Raw genomic sequence first — 15,808 nt, forward strand, 5'->3', positions numbered from 1 at the left:
AGTGTTATAAGTGAGAGTGAATATTATGGGAAATGTAACAACAGTAAAAGTATATGGAATATCCTGTATTAGAACCCAGGACCATGTGTATGGCAGTCTTCTACTTGCTCTTGTTGCCACAAGAATGTTAAAATAGCACTTGTCTATTTTGCATTTCATTGCTGTGAACTGCACTGTTATACTAGAACCCAAAACCATCTGTATTCCAATCCTACACTTACACCTGCTGCTACAGGACTAGTTACATGACATTTTCTAACTTCCTAATCATTCTTAAGTTCTCTTTGTTAATCTCTATGCAGTGCCATTTAGCGGGTTTGCATGGTACCAAAGAGAATTAATTGAATGTATCGTATTTCAATTGTTGGCTGTCTTAGTCCTGTCTACAGGTGTTTGATGGCTGCAGCTGCTGGGGAACCTTGCTAATTGTCTCTCAATGCCGCTAAGCGCATTTGCATGAAAAAAAAACACAAAAATTGCAACAATCTATTGTTTTTTACCTTTGCCCTTTTACAGTCACCCTGTTTTTATGAGTCTGCTTCCTCGGTGGCCCACTAATCCAGTTTATGCACAGATGCTCTTCGCTCAAACTAGATAAGCACAGCACTAAGCCTCGCACCACACAAACACTGGCACCCCCCCCAAAAAAAAAAAAAAAAAAAAAAAAAAAAGGGAAAGTAGTTGAAAAGAGGATAAGCAATTTATGACATACACACTACAAAATGTTAGTACACATGAGATATTTCTACATAGGTCTGGATTTAAACTTTCACTCCGATGAACCTTCAGAACACAGTAAGGGGACCAAATCCCTCTTTGCCACACAAACATCTTTGCAGCTAGGAAATGAAATCATTCTGCATACAACCAACTGCAGCATCATCTACAGTAATATGACACCATATAAGTGTTATTTGTACATTTATTAATTTTGGATGTAGTGCACTAAGTGACCACACAACCAGTTATGAGTATTGCTTGCAAATATGCAGCTCAGTCATACCTCTTAGTGATTGTTGCTCAATCTTCTATCTGACCAATTATATGAGACTTGCAGTCTGTAAGCCATTCTATATCATTGTCCTTAAAATCTGTGAAGATATTAATTGGCAATAATATAATATGCAGTTACCAACAAATGAAAGAGTGGTTGGATGTTAATGAACAGAACACGTGAATTGTGTACTAATTACTTACATTTCCAACCTTGATAAAATTACATCTAACACTTTGTAAGTCTAACCTGACACACCCACTGGATGTACAGACATCTGCATTGCTGTTGTGTTTTTCTTCTCCCTACCAGTAATCATTCACAGTTGCAATTCATTAAAAAACAAACATTGAAGGAGTTCCTGCACTGTGTTTACATCTGGTACATAGAGCCATGTATTTGGGATTCAGCAATTCTAATTAGTTCACACCTTATTTGCATCTTCACTGTGCTGACAGCCCTGAATCTACACCATAAAAAGGCAACCATGTAGCTAGGGAAACTGAAGGTGAGTTGGCTTGTTTATGTGGAGAACGCAGAAAAGAGGCTATTACATTGGGATATATCTGCACAGAGGATTACTAAACTTTAGAAGGTATGCTTACATGTTATCAGCTATATATTGAATATGCTGAAATATAATTAAGAAAAATCTGTTTAATAGCTTCATAGATATATATATATATATATATATATATATATATATATGGGTCACGTACAGATGCTCAACTGCATCTTTCACCGAATCCCAAATTGGTGAGCATACTTGCGCGAAAGTGCTGTTCAACAAAGCAGAACTTTTGCATAAGTATGCTTGTTGTTCTGGTCTTACTATGGTGCGGTAAGGGAAAATTCCCTTTTCCCCACTGTAGTGTGACCTCGGGGTGAGAATATTAAAGTAGGGGGGTGTGCAGGAGGGCTTGCCCCCCTTCATTCAAGTAGATTTTGTGTTTTTTTTTAACATTCTTTAACAAAAGCGCTTTTTTGATGAAAACTCTTTCATTAAAGTGTATTCGGTGGTAATATATATATATATATATATATATATATATATATATATATATGGGCCTGGGGATGCTGTATAATATGTTTATACAAAAGGCTTCTAGTCCTTTTTACATTAATATCACCTAATATGCCTGCTATCCTGGATTTTAACTTACAGGATGTCTGCCCAATGTAAGCATTGGCAAATCGCCATATACACTACCAGGGGTACTCACTCACTAAACTTCTTATATGTATAAACTATAAACTTTACGGTATTAGTAGATGATGAGGTTTTGGACATTAATTTACAAAATTTACAGTGACCACAAAATGTGCTCCCTTTACCTGGCCAGGCCTGCATTCATTTTTTTAATGCCTTTTTAAGCAGTAAAATACTGTCCTATAGATTTCTTGCCCTTTGGCTGTATTGACATTAGGGTCCTAGTATATTAGACAAGTATGGGTCATTCAATAATATGTTTCAATATCCATCACTTACTTAATCCTCCTACTAGTGTTAGTTGCAGCATTGTAACACAAAATCTAATCACCTTCAGATGTATCCTTAAGATCTTTTTTTCCAACAATTTCAATTTTCTTTATATATATTTTTATTTTTTAGCCTGCTCAATTATTATTTGTATAGCCCTTGCTTTAAACCTGTCAGCTAAATCCGTTTCATATCTGCAGTATTCATCAGCTGTGGCATATTCTTTTTATGTAGATTGGAACTTTTTTTGGGTTTAATTAATTTAATGGCATGTGGCGGGTGGCACACATGATGCTGTTTTGAAAAGGTTTTGAAAAAGGTTTGGAAGTGGTTGTTAAGTGGTAGTTATAGTTAAGGTTACATCTAAAAAATCATCTACCAATCCAAAAATAATCAAAATAAAATCAATTAAATAAATCTAATCATATAATTTTCATTAGAATTTAGGTAAACTTTAAAGCTGTCCCATTCAGTCATACTTCCATCCCACACTACCCAACAATCATCTAAATGCTCGGCCACATTGTTAGCATACTTTATATGGAGCACTCTTCATATAAATATAGCACTCTTCCAGGTAGCCCATAAATAGGTCCCATATATGCAGATGATTCTTCACCTGCAATTACCAGTTGTTATTGTATTTAAAGGTTGTTATGTTTAAAACTAAAGGCAGGCATTATTAATAAGACTCCTAATAAGAGTAAGATAGTCAGATCTCTTTATCCATGTATTTACCTGGTTATTCATCCAATATTTCACTGCTACCTCCTGATTGAGAGATGGGATGGATGCTAGTATGATTGATTGAGCGTCTATTCCATTAGATTAGACTATGGTTTTCTCAATCATCCATCATCCATCAAATAATTTTAGGTTCATAGGGTTTTTACACTGGCATATGTTACATTCTAATATGGCTGCAAGTTGGCATTCTAAATACTCTGATAATGGTTCTGTTAAATGGGACAATTGGATATTTTGGGGCCTTTTATTGAGTGTAATATTTTGTGATTTTTGGGACCAAGTAAAAGCTGTCATTGAATGAGTGATCAGTTGTCAGTGTACTTGCTTTTTGAAGATAAGTTGTTTGACCAGATTATGTTGCTAGTAGTATGGATAGTTTAAAGATTTAAGATAATCTATAGCAGATATAGACTAGGGGCTATTTCATAATAATTTCTTATCTTCTATATAATCCCACTATCCCCATATCATACCCTATCCCCTTGTGGTATATATAGTTATAACCTTAGTGATATTAGTGGCCATCTTGGTCATGGCTAAATTCATCATGGCTAAATATTCATATTTATTGTATTTTTATATATCTCATGTTGTTTGGTCAAATATTTTGGGTGTACCATTTCAAATATTTATTTTTATATATTTTTTTTTTTTTTGCAAATAAAACTAAGAAAATACTGGCAAAGAAAATTATTAAAATAAAAAAACTTCCGAAGGCATCTGTAAAACGTAAATAAAACTAGGTATAACACAAGAAGAATGAATGCAACAAGTAGAACCTGTGATTGAGCGCACCTTCGTTCTTTATTTATTTAAGAACTTCATCAGAATAAATAAACTGTGCAGATTACCAAGTTAAAATAGTGTAAGAAAACAAATAAAAATAACCTTGCCCAATCAAAATCACAGTTCAACTCCTTTAAACATGGTGGAAGTGTAATTCTCAAAGTTCTATTGCCCATAATTATGCATTAGGTGCATGTAACTTAAACAGAAAACAGAATAGCAGAGCCAAACTCGAACAACATTCTTAATGTAATCTGTAAACTTAACTGAAAATAAGAAATCAAACATCTGAAATAATGTGTAATAAAGTACAAGTACAATTATGTTCCCAAGTATACAGGAGACTTCTGTATATTTTATCTGGGAACAGCCATTTTGTAGTTATGTGATACTTATATGTAGTATCCTTTTGTTGTCTTTTAGGACACTTAGGACTATGGCACCTAGGTGTCTCAATCCTTGAAAACCACCCTTCACTTATTCTGAGAATGAGAGGGGACATGGAGATACGTTAGGCAGAATACAAATTTGGCAACGGATAGTTGCAGATATAAATGCAGTGAATTGCAACAGCAGGACATATTATCAGGTGCACCATAGGGCCACTGACATGATCTTGTCGGCACATAGGAGAGCAGCTGCAGTGGCCCAAGATCCATTGGGTACCATGGGGCCTGCTACAGAGCCACCACTAACAGCAAATGAAGAATTCATGTACACTTTAAGGGATCCAGACAACTCCCAGGAAAGTGCAGAGCAGCATGTCCTTCACACTGGTTCTACATTTTCAGAGACAGCAAATATGTCCCAGGTGGAGCTTCCAGGTTAGCGTTTGTATCTCAGTTGCTAAATAATGTTGTATAGTAAAACAATTTAAATTGATATATATACATACAATAGTTCTGTTTTACAAGATTTTTTTGGGGAGATATAGATTGCTACAGCTAATGCATTCTGAATGATTACACATGGGCTTAGGTTGCACTTTCATCCAAGTTCTGGCTGAAAGTATAGTTAATGGTCATATAAAGGGGATAAAGTATTACCCCCCCCCCCCGTGTTACTTTTAATTGTAATGATGTTGTTCTTACCTTTTGCTTAACTTCATCCAGGACAATCTGGCATACAGAGCATACCATCATCTGCACATGGTAAGCCAAACATTTTTATATCAGTACTGATGAGAAGTTCAAAGAAATATTTTAGTGTGTGATGTTGATATCAGGACTGTTGTGTGTATTGCTGTACTGTCTAATAGTGACACCACTGTTATTTTGTTAGCATATATTTGACTATAGTAGGGTAGATATTAATTGCTCCTTTGTTTGTTGCTAATTAACGTAGGTAATCCTGACAGTGGAAGTGTGGGACTTCTGACACTTGTTGTCAGAGTACCAGCAAACTCTGATGGTGATGGTGGCCAAACAGAGGTATTGTCTGGAGTGCAGAAGTTAAATCTGACACTGAGGCTGACATACAGCCATCCCCTGAATTTCCATTGGACACAGCCAGAAGGCTTATGCCTACCCATTGCAGTGAGCCCTCAGATATTGGACAGGTCCAGAGTGAGACAATCATGGAAGTGTGGTTACTGTGGCTTCAGTGCCTGTTGACTCTTGACTCTAGCCATAGTCAAATTGTGGGCAAGGTGCCACGCAGGAGAGTTGTAAATGGGGCTCAGAGGAGGCCTGCTGTCCATCCTCCACCTGATTCAGATGCTTCTTCCTCTGCCATTCAACATATGTTTAGGGCAATCATGGAAGCACAGGCACATTCCCATAGGTCCTCCAGAGAAGTGCTTAGGATTGTAGATGTGGCACAGGATGACATGCGTGAATGCCTCCACCATGTTGCTGATTAAATGTATCAGATGTATGACACACTGAAATGGGCAGTGTCTGTGATGAAACATCTGCTGGGAGGGGGACAGCATTCTCATGGGCATAGGTCAGTGACATTATCTGCTGTTAGCCAACATGGCTGTGCCTGATCATGCTCTCATAGTGGCAGTACTTCCACAGCTCCATCAGTGGTTGAGCTGTCCACACCCAAATGTGGCAACCATGGGGTCATAGTCCTGAGCATTCTCATGAGGGGAGCTCATCCTGCAAACATCAGTCATAGTCAGGTAGCAGCAGTGCATCTGAATGTGGGTGTGCATGTGCCAGTGCAACTCCTGGCAATGCCAGTTCACATGGTCAGGTATGACAAAGATGATCTGCCACCTCTACCATACACAATTCACTCCTTTCTGACATACCAAGATGTAAAGAAAGAACAGAGCTTGGCTGTGTTCATGCAGACACTCACACACCAATTTCATCTGGAGGACTCATACAGACACACACGCAACAGTTACATGGTTCAGTCGTGACGCTTAAAACTCATTTTGCCTCACTGGCCATTTGTTGCTTTATCCAAATGTCTGCCTGCTTCTCTTTCTTACTAACACACACACTCCAAGAACTTTTGTGTCAGCCTAGGCTTCCTGCTCTCTCACACAACTCCCTATGCAAGTGATGAGAACTGTGTCTTATCCCTGTTTTCTATCTTTTAGATTCAGGGATACATAAGCTTTGTTCCTGATGCTCAGGGTGCACAGCTAATTTAGTGCTTGGTATATCTGCATTTATGATGTTGAATTGGTAATTGCACCTTTGACATATTGATTTTAGAATGTTAGACAGCTGTTAGCTTTTAAATGTTTTCATCTTAATTGCTAATAATCTTGTGAGTGTTTTGAAGTTTAAAACTGCAATGTGTATCATTACTTTCTAACTTCTCTCTTTAATGATTTTCCACTACAAAGGTATGATGCTACACTGAGGGCATGCAGTGACCATCACTACTTTTGAGAGGTATGACTGTGTGAATCTTTGATGCCTAAGGCCTACTGCTTAATAATTGACACATATAAGTCAAATAAGTCTCTGATGTCACCTGTTAACATCATTTCTGTACAAATCTCCCACTTGCTACTTGCTTACACTACCAAGTAACAACATACAAGGCTATGCCAGTCATTCATGTAATTATACAATACAAACCAGGTTCAACACTTACATTGTAAATCCAGCATTTGCAACAGTTTTAGTTTAGAGCTGCCTCTGTCTGATGCAAGCAGTATACATCCAATACATGGGGATTTCAAGGTTATGTGAGTTACCTGGCATCAATGTTACTATATGTATGTGTGTAGGAGGAACATTTTAGGCATTTAGGTGGTGGGTTATTGTGCTATGCATTGTCTGCTAGCAAATGTGAGGGCATATTGAGCATGCCTGCTACCCCCTCTGACTCCACTTGTGGCTATGGTGACCTTGCCATTGGTGGTGGGATGTGTGCTCCTTCCCCTTGTTGAGCCTGCTGAAGCTGTTTTCTCAGGATGATGTTGTGTAGCATGGTACATACTGTGAATATATCAGTACATGTCCAAGAATTTTACTGCAGGACTCCCTCATATGTATCTAGGCACCAGAAATCGAACTTCAGAAACCCAAACACACACTCTATGATATTTCTGGTTTGAGAGTGTGCCTCATTATGACGTTCTTCAGCAGGTGTATGTGCATTTCTGATAGGTGTCATCAGCCACTGTTCTAGTGCATAACTTGCATCGCCTAGGAAATGGCCCTGTGGGATATGCACCCTAGTGAACATCTGCTACAGATGGGAAGTGTGCCAGATATGTGAGTCATGGTAACAGCCTGGGTTACCAGCACACACACATTCAAGATGATTCCCTTGGCATTACACATGACTTGGCAGTTAATAGAGTGGAAGCCCTTTCTATTAATGTAAATCCTTCCTTGTTCCCCAGGTGGTGCCTTAATTTCTACATGTGTGCAGTCTATGGTACCCAGTACTTGAGAGTAGTGTGCTACAGGGTAGAACTCCTGCATATTTCTGGTCTTATCCTCAGGAGTACAGGGAAAATGTATGAGGTCAATAGCATGTTGAAGCATAGCATTCAAAAATTGATGGAGGATCCCAGATGCTGATGCCTGTGACATCCCCATCATGTCCCCTGGTGGTCTCTGAAAGATATCTGTAGCTAAACTTCTATGTTATACATATCTTTGTCTCCACTGGGATGTGCTCCCCTTGGTGTGCCCTAGCTCTGAGCTAAGGATAACAGAGGTTGCAGAGTTCCTGTAATATGTCTCTATCTGCCTTGTAGCACTCTACAATTTCCACATCATGTAGATTGTGATGTTTAGTAGCAAAAATGAGCCATGTCCAAAGCACAAGACAGTTTTAATCCAAAATACGTACAAATTCACTTGCTAAGCGCTTTTACCATTACACATGGCATCAACAGAGTAAGTGAAGAACAACCATGCCATACATTAAATACACAGTCAGTCACCTGAACAACCAATAGAAAATGTGCATTAATTTAAATAAATGAATAAATAATTAGTTATTAAGTAAATTTTAAACATAATATTTGTCCACGCACAATAGAACAGTATTGCCCAAATCTGGTGTTATAAAAAGTATCCTATCCACAATATATACACTTATGTTTGAACATCCTTTAAAACAAACACTTAAAAAATGAATAAATAAAAATAATACATGTTGGGATATAAAAATAACTATGTAACCCACTATTTACACTATATCCTATTAGCCCTGTCTTTTAAAATGGGTTTTACAGAAATGTATTCATTCAAACCCGGTGGGGTTGTTGCATCAAGAATTATTTGCCATTTGTATTCTGACAATTCTACTTTCAACCTTTCATCCCCACCCCTCTCAAAATGTGTCACCCTATCAATAATGAAGAAAATACATTTCTTAAAATCAACACAATGTATGTTATGCATATATAGTTCATTGTGTGTGTCCTTGTTTTGTATTGCCCTCTGGTGTTCTGAAATCCTGTCTTTTAACCTACGGACAGTTTTGCCCACGTAGAATGCATTGCAGCTAACACAAGTGGCAATATATACCAACTTTTGTGTGTTGCAACTACATCTACCAGGGCACCCCAATGTCTTAATATAATTGGACACCAATACATAAGGTCCTTCATTGATGTACCTACAAAATGTATAGGTTTCACATTTATACATCCTGGAACACTTGTAAATGATTCTGTTTCCCTCCAAAATTTCTTTAATATTTTTTCCCCTAGAATATACTATTTTGGGGAAATTACCCAAATTGTTTTTCATGACTTCATTAAATACTGTATCCCATTTTTTTTTTCACTAATTCAACAACGCCACTAGTTTGACTGTTATATTTCAATACTAGTACCCTACCTTCTAAGGTATTGTTTTTTTGAAATGTATCATTGTCATTACCCCTTAAGATGGGTTTGTATATACTCCGTCTCTTCTCCAAGACCTCATTCCTAATTTTTAACAACATCTTTAAGGGATAACCCCTATCTAAAAAGAAACCAATGAGGGTGTACACCTCTTTAATACAAGTGTCATCATCACTCACAAGTCTAGAAAGTCTTACCATTTGGCCCTTCACTGTGCCTCTTTTTTGATATGATGGGTGACAATTGTTGTAATGTAACAAGGAATTGCTATGGGACTTTTTCCTAAATATGTTACTATGTAAAATGTTTGCAGATTTGGTCAATTTGATGTCCAAAAACTCTATTTCATTTTCATCCCACTTGCTGGTAAATCTAAAAAAAGTTGTTGTGCTATTTAAATATTCAATGAAGGACATAGCTTCATCCTTACTTCCCTTCCAAAGTATTAGTATATCATGTAAAAAATGGTTATAGAGAGCAATCTTGTTATTATATGATGGACCAAATACATATTCTTCCTCCCAATATAGGAGGACCAGGTTAGCAAATTCAGGGTCACAATTTGCTCCCATTGCCACTCCTGAAATTTGTTGAAAAGTTTCCCCTTCAAATGTCACAAAATTGCTCTTTAAAACCATTTCCATACATGATGTCATCATATTAATTTTAGCAGCATTCAATTTACCACTTCTAACTAAACTTTGGGTAAAATAATCAGCCCATACATCTTGTGGGATTACTGTAAATAGGTTAATGACATCTATAGTTAAAAAGGACCAATCAGTGCTGTCACTGGAAATCCCATCAAGTCTATTCAGACAGTGCCAGGAATCTTTCAAACAGTGCCAGGAATCTTTCAAAATATGTGGGACCCCAGCCACAACCTTTTGGTGCCCCTTGTCCACAAAGGCAGCCAACGGTTCAGTCTTGGAACCCTGAGAAGAAACTATGGCTCTGAAAGGAGGATCTCTAGTGCCCTTGTAGATTTTGGGGATACCAAAAATGACAGGTGTGACTGGGTGTTCCACATTCAAAAAGTTGAATTCTGTTTCAGACAATGCCCCCTGATATAGGACATCAAGACCAAACAAGTCAATTTTACGGTATGCTATATGCAATTCGTTAGTAGATACCCTATGGTAGGTCGTGTGGTTGCCCAATATTGCCTGCATCTTAGCTATATAATCAAATTTGGACATAATAACTACTCCGCCACCCTTATCGGGTTTCATAATTCTCAAATCATTATTGTTAGCTAGCTCACATAAAGCATCTCTTTCCTGTTGAGACAAATTCAAAACATAATTTACCCCATGTTAAGTATTGATCACATTCTTAATTCCCATGACACATAATTTCTCAAATGTAGACACATCCTTGTTGCAGGGGGGTATAAATACACTCTTCCTTTTTAAACAACCCACATTGTTTTGGTCACCAATAACACTATGGTTGTCCTTAAAGTAAAGGGCCAAGTTTAACTGTCTAACAAACATTTTAACACTGGTAATCACATCAACTATATTCGTTCTAAATTTAAGTACAAATGAAAAACCTTTTATCAGGACAGCATGATGGACTTCCTTAATATTAAAGGCCTTGTAGTTGTAGACATTAATTAGATTGTGATGTTACCTGGGGTTTGAAAACTCTTTTTCTTGGCCTCGGTCTATTAGCAGCAGCAGCAGCATCATAGACTTCAGACTGTTGCATATACACATGAATTAAAGCAACAGCAGCCCCTAACATTGTTTCTTTGTGGACTCCTTCTGTGGCTGTATTGCAAAAGGTTTTGCAATTTGCAGGGAAAACCAGCACTGAGTCTACATGGTTGCTTTATAGCTTGTTGAATTCAGGTGCTTATGTTGTAATTTGCATTCCACGGTGTTTACCTTGTTTACATGGCTGTGTGAGGCTCTACACTCTGTGTAGAACCACTTACTGAATCCATAACAGAGCACTACCTTGTGTGCATCGATGGTAAGCAAGTGGTAGTGTGTTTTAAGTTCCTGCTACATCACTGGCCTGAATGACAGGCTTAATATAATGTCAAAAGGCATGGTATTGCATGAGGATAGCTAAGCAATGTTAAAGGCTGTTTCATTCAGTGATATGTCAGTATTCAAGCTTTATAAAGAGAAGTTTTATCAAGCATTTTTTGAGTATTGACATGTTCCAAACATTTTGACAACAATTCACTTGTAAAATGCATTCACTATAGCTTGTGCACTATTTGGAAAACTTTCTCTTCTATAGAAATCTTGAAGGCAGACCTAATCAGGAAGAATGCACGTTGGTCTTGACAACTTAAAGGATAGAGATTCAATGCACAGCTTCACTAATTAGGTAGTTAGTAGTGGCCTACATGTGGAAACTTAAACTACAGATTTAGAATCTTGACTGCGATCCTGGCTTTTGTAGATAGCCACCCTGCCTTCTGTAGGTAGTAAAAATAGTGTTTTATGGCATTCAGTAGTGACACAGTTATACAAGTTTAACAGTTTTTTTTATCAAATAATAAGCTTAGGTTTAGTACAAAAACCTGGAAGCGTGAATTCAAGCTTTGGCATCAACATTGAATTTCATTTCCTTTCATGCCTCAGGATGAGAAAACTGGATCATTTAAAACAGAGCATTAGTTGTTTTAGTAAAATATACATACTTCTAAGAGTGTGATCCTTAAAGAGTAGTGTTACATCAAGCCTAGAGCCTAATTGTTTGTATTTCCGATCTAATACCATTAAGTTATTCACTAGATCAAATATTTGTAGTTCATTAGATTCCACTAACCTCTTGTTTGCACCGAAAAGCATGGACAATGTGTTCCTAATATTTGCTATGAGCTTGATATTATAGAATGTCAAAGTTAAAGTCTAAGTTAACTTTATTGTCATTTAGGACTACACATGTGTAGCCTAAACAAAATTTCGTCATCAGCTCAGTTCTTGAGATTACAAAGGAAAGTGAAACAACACATACAAGTAGAGGAATAAACATAACTAACAAATACAATACTACTCCCAATACATGCAAGAAAGAGCAGAGACATTTACCAACACTCATATACAAAAAGAATACCCTCCCCTGAGATAAATTAACTCCCCTATTTAAAGTAATACAAAACACACTGCAGATTGAAATGCCTGAGTTATTTGTCTAATATTGCACTTGAATGAGTTAAATAATACTGACTATTGATATAATAAATAAATATTGCACTTACTTGCAATATATGTAATTATATATTGCACAAATCAATAAAAATTGACTTATTATTTGTCCAGACCCCCGGGATTAGTGCCCGAGTTCAGAACTGAATCTTGTAGTGTCAATGATTATGACAGTCATTTTATACAAGTTTTTAGACTGGACAGTTCTCATAAGAATGACACAAAGAATGTTAGCTGCAGCTTAGGAAGGCCCATCAGTACTGTGTTACGTAGTCGTGAGAATTGCATGGGTTGGGGAACAAAAACAAAAAACATATTTTCTTAAACTTGAGAATTAAGAAAGCAGATGTCATCAAAATAAGTAAATGTTTAAAATCTCCTGAAAAGCACTGAAGAGAGGGAATTATTAATATGTTTACAAACTAGGATACCCAAACAGCCAAATCTCCAAGAAGGGGTGTATTGTGCCATGGAAATATTAAATCCTGTAAATGACATTTCCAACTCTTGTTGTCCGTGGTGGTGCAGCAGTAACGTTGTTGCCTCACAGCAAGAGGTTCTGCCATTCGATTCTTGGCTGGAGCACCTTCTGTGTGGAGTCTACATGTCCTCCTTGCGGTCGAGTGGCATTCGAAAGACATGTGTGAATGGGCGCGCCTTCATTGAAGATTGGGCATCGGGCTGGCACCTTGGCACCATAAAAATCGACTACCAATCATTAGCGGACCAGAGTTCTGCTGTAGCAACCCCTAACCAGGAAAAAACAAAAGAAAAACAACTCGTAAACTGTTAACAAAATACAGTTTCAGACCTATTAGCATCCAGTGCTTTTACTGTGGAGATAAACAGTCAATACTTCATTCTGTCTGGACAAATGCCCTGATAAATTCAGAGAACAGATACTTTATTTAGATAATGACTATTCACCTAAATTAATTTGGCAAATTAAACTATGTATGTCCTTAATTAAAGCTCTTAATGCCAAGAATCTAAAAGGTTTTATTGTGTGTCCTGCCAAAATAAAAATCCACTTATACTCAGGTATTAATATTTATAAAAATCTGATAGGAGCATAGGCATTCTTTAAAATAAACCATGTAAGTTAATTGAAACAATTGAATACAATAAACTAGATGTCAAGCAACTTGGAAATGTATTCCTACTCTGATGCATGAAAAATGGTTTCAGCATAGAAAATGAATGTAAATGAGTGTTTAATACTTGCAAAACAACCAGCAGGAAAACTATACAATGCACACTGTTCATCCACTGCATTTGTCAGTAATTATATTTCTTGTTTATATTCTTTATGCCCCACTGTAATAAAACAGCAGTAGATTTGAATGTAGAAGTAGACAATTTTCTTTAATTAAGTTCATATGTATTGAGATATGTAAAAGCCTAGTACAATAATAACAGTGTGCTGCTGCTATTTACCCAATCATAAATCATTTTATTATAAAAGGTTTTGCAATGAGAAATAAAAAAGCCATGCTTGTTGACATTGTATTTGGCTATTATGATAGAGTTCTCAATGAAAAAGGAAGCATATATGTTCGCTGATATTGTGGAGTGGTAGCAACAATGTAATCAATACATATTGTTCAGATTTTGATCTCAGAATAGAACTTTTACAGGTTACGGGAAAGCAAAGATTCTTGTTTAATTAAAGGACATAACTTTATTGATGTCTGTGGAGGTTACACTGCCTAAGAATTACAGCAAAACTGTGAACACAGTGAATAAAACCCAAAACTCTTTCCTGTAGGTATCCCTATATTTCACAGCTGACATCTCTGTAAACAACAATTGTAGGAGAGCATAGATCAATGTGCAAGCATGCACCAGGAAGTGAAAAGTTTGAGACAGTATCCTTCCTTCATTATTCACCAATGAAATTGGCGCCCTCACTGTTTAACTGTGGCATCATCCCTCTTCACCACAGGTTTACAAATAATTCTTTAGAGGGTATTTTACTTTACAAAGCAGTGATGGAGGATTTGGCATGTTAGAGTACTATTTGGCATAGTCCATCATTTAGAGATAGTGCAAAGCTAAAAATTTCATATCTACTGCATCACTGGCTATTATTTCAGAAATTGTGGAAACCCAGGCAAGCCACACCATAGAATATAAACACCCTTATACTTTGTGATCAATAGCAGATTGAAGTAGAAACCTTCCCGTTTGCTATTTCTATTAAAAGACTTACATAGAAAACACATTTTTAATAGTTTAATACTATTCAGACCCAAACCACAAGAGTTTAGAAATCAATATATTCATCAGATTGAAAGCAGTTCAAGTGCACAGAATAATAAACAAGCAAGAGAATGGTAGTTTACACAATTATACATACTCATATTAAACAGCATGTGTGAAAGCATTTTTGTGGGCTAATGATATTGTATGCAACAGAAGTAGGTAACTACAGTGATCTGTTAATTATGTGCTTAAAGCCAGCAATATTAATAGCTGTTTAGTTTCATAAGTGAATGGTAGGTTATCATTAAAAATTAACTGTTAATGATATTAATCAACAGACTGTAATGCAGGTGATTTACATAAATAGTTAATGGATTTATTCCACCAAGAGTAGGCAGCTACTAGTGGCAGCATTAATGACAAAATATGCATATCAGCTACCTTCCTGACAGAATGCAGGGCTAGGAATTTAAAGACTATTTTATGCGTATTAAATCCCCGCTGATCTATCCAAAAGCACCATAGTCACCTGATAGAATGGATAAATTGTAACAGAAAAAGGAGCCAGCCCTCCAGGAATCACAGTTATCTGTTCTGTTGTTTCTATTCCATTGTAGTAGACGTATGTATTGTAAGACAGTCATGCAAAATGTTGAATGGTTGCACAATGAAACCATTACAAGATTATTCAGCAGAGTTTTATACCAAAAGCATTGCACTTATGGATGTTAGGAAGGAGTTTAAAAAATTTACAAGGCACTGACCTGGCTTTTCTACCTGTTTACCTATGCTATAGTATGAAGGGAGCAACAGATTCCTGTTTCAGTCAACAAGTTAAGATCAGAAGTTCATCTGTAGTATCCTTTTGGTAAAATATCTTATTTACCATCAACAGACAGGGTCAGAACTAAAAGACATAGCAACAGTATGTAAATCACAATTTTGATGTTACATCAGTGAAATGACCTCATCATGCAAGTCCCTTGTATGAACAAATGACGATATCAATGACAAAGATGAGGAGTGAAAGAAAATGTGGAGACTGAAAGTTTAACTGACCTGGAGGAACTGAATTTGTGTTATGTCATTAAAGTCCTTTACCAAACAAAAAAAGAAAAAAGTCTGAAACAATATTAGTCAATAGT

Source organism: Protopterus annectens, chromosome 5.part0 (assembly GCF_019279795.1).
Source record: "Protopterus annectens isolate FY-2018-M chromosome 5.part0, PAN1.0, whole genome shotgun sequence".
In the NCBI taxonomy this organism is placed as follows: domain Eukaryota; kingdom Metazoa; phylum Chordata; order Ceratodontiformes; family Protopteridae; genus Protopterus; species Protopterus annectens.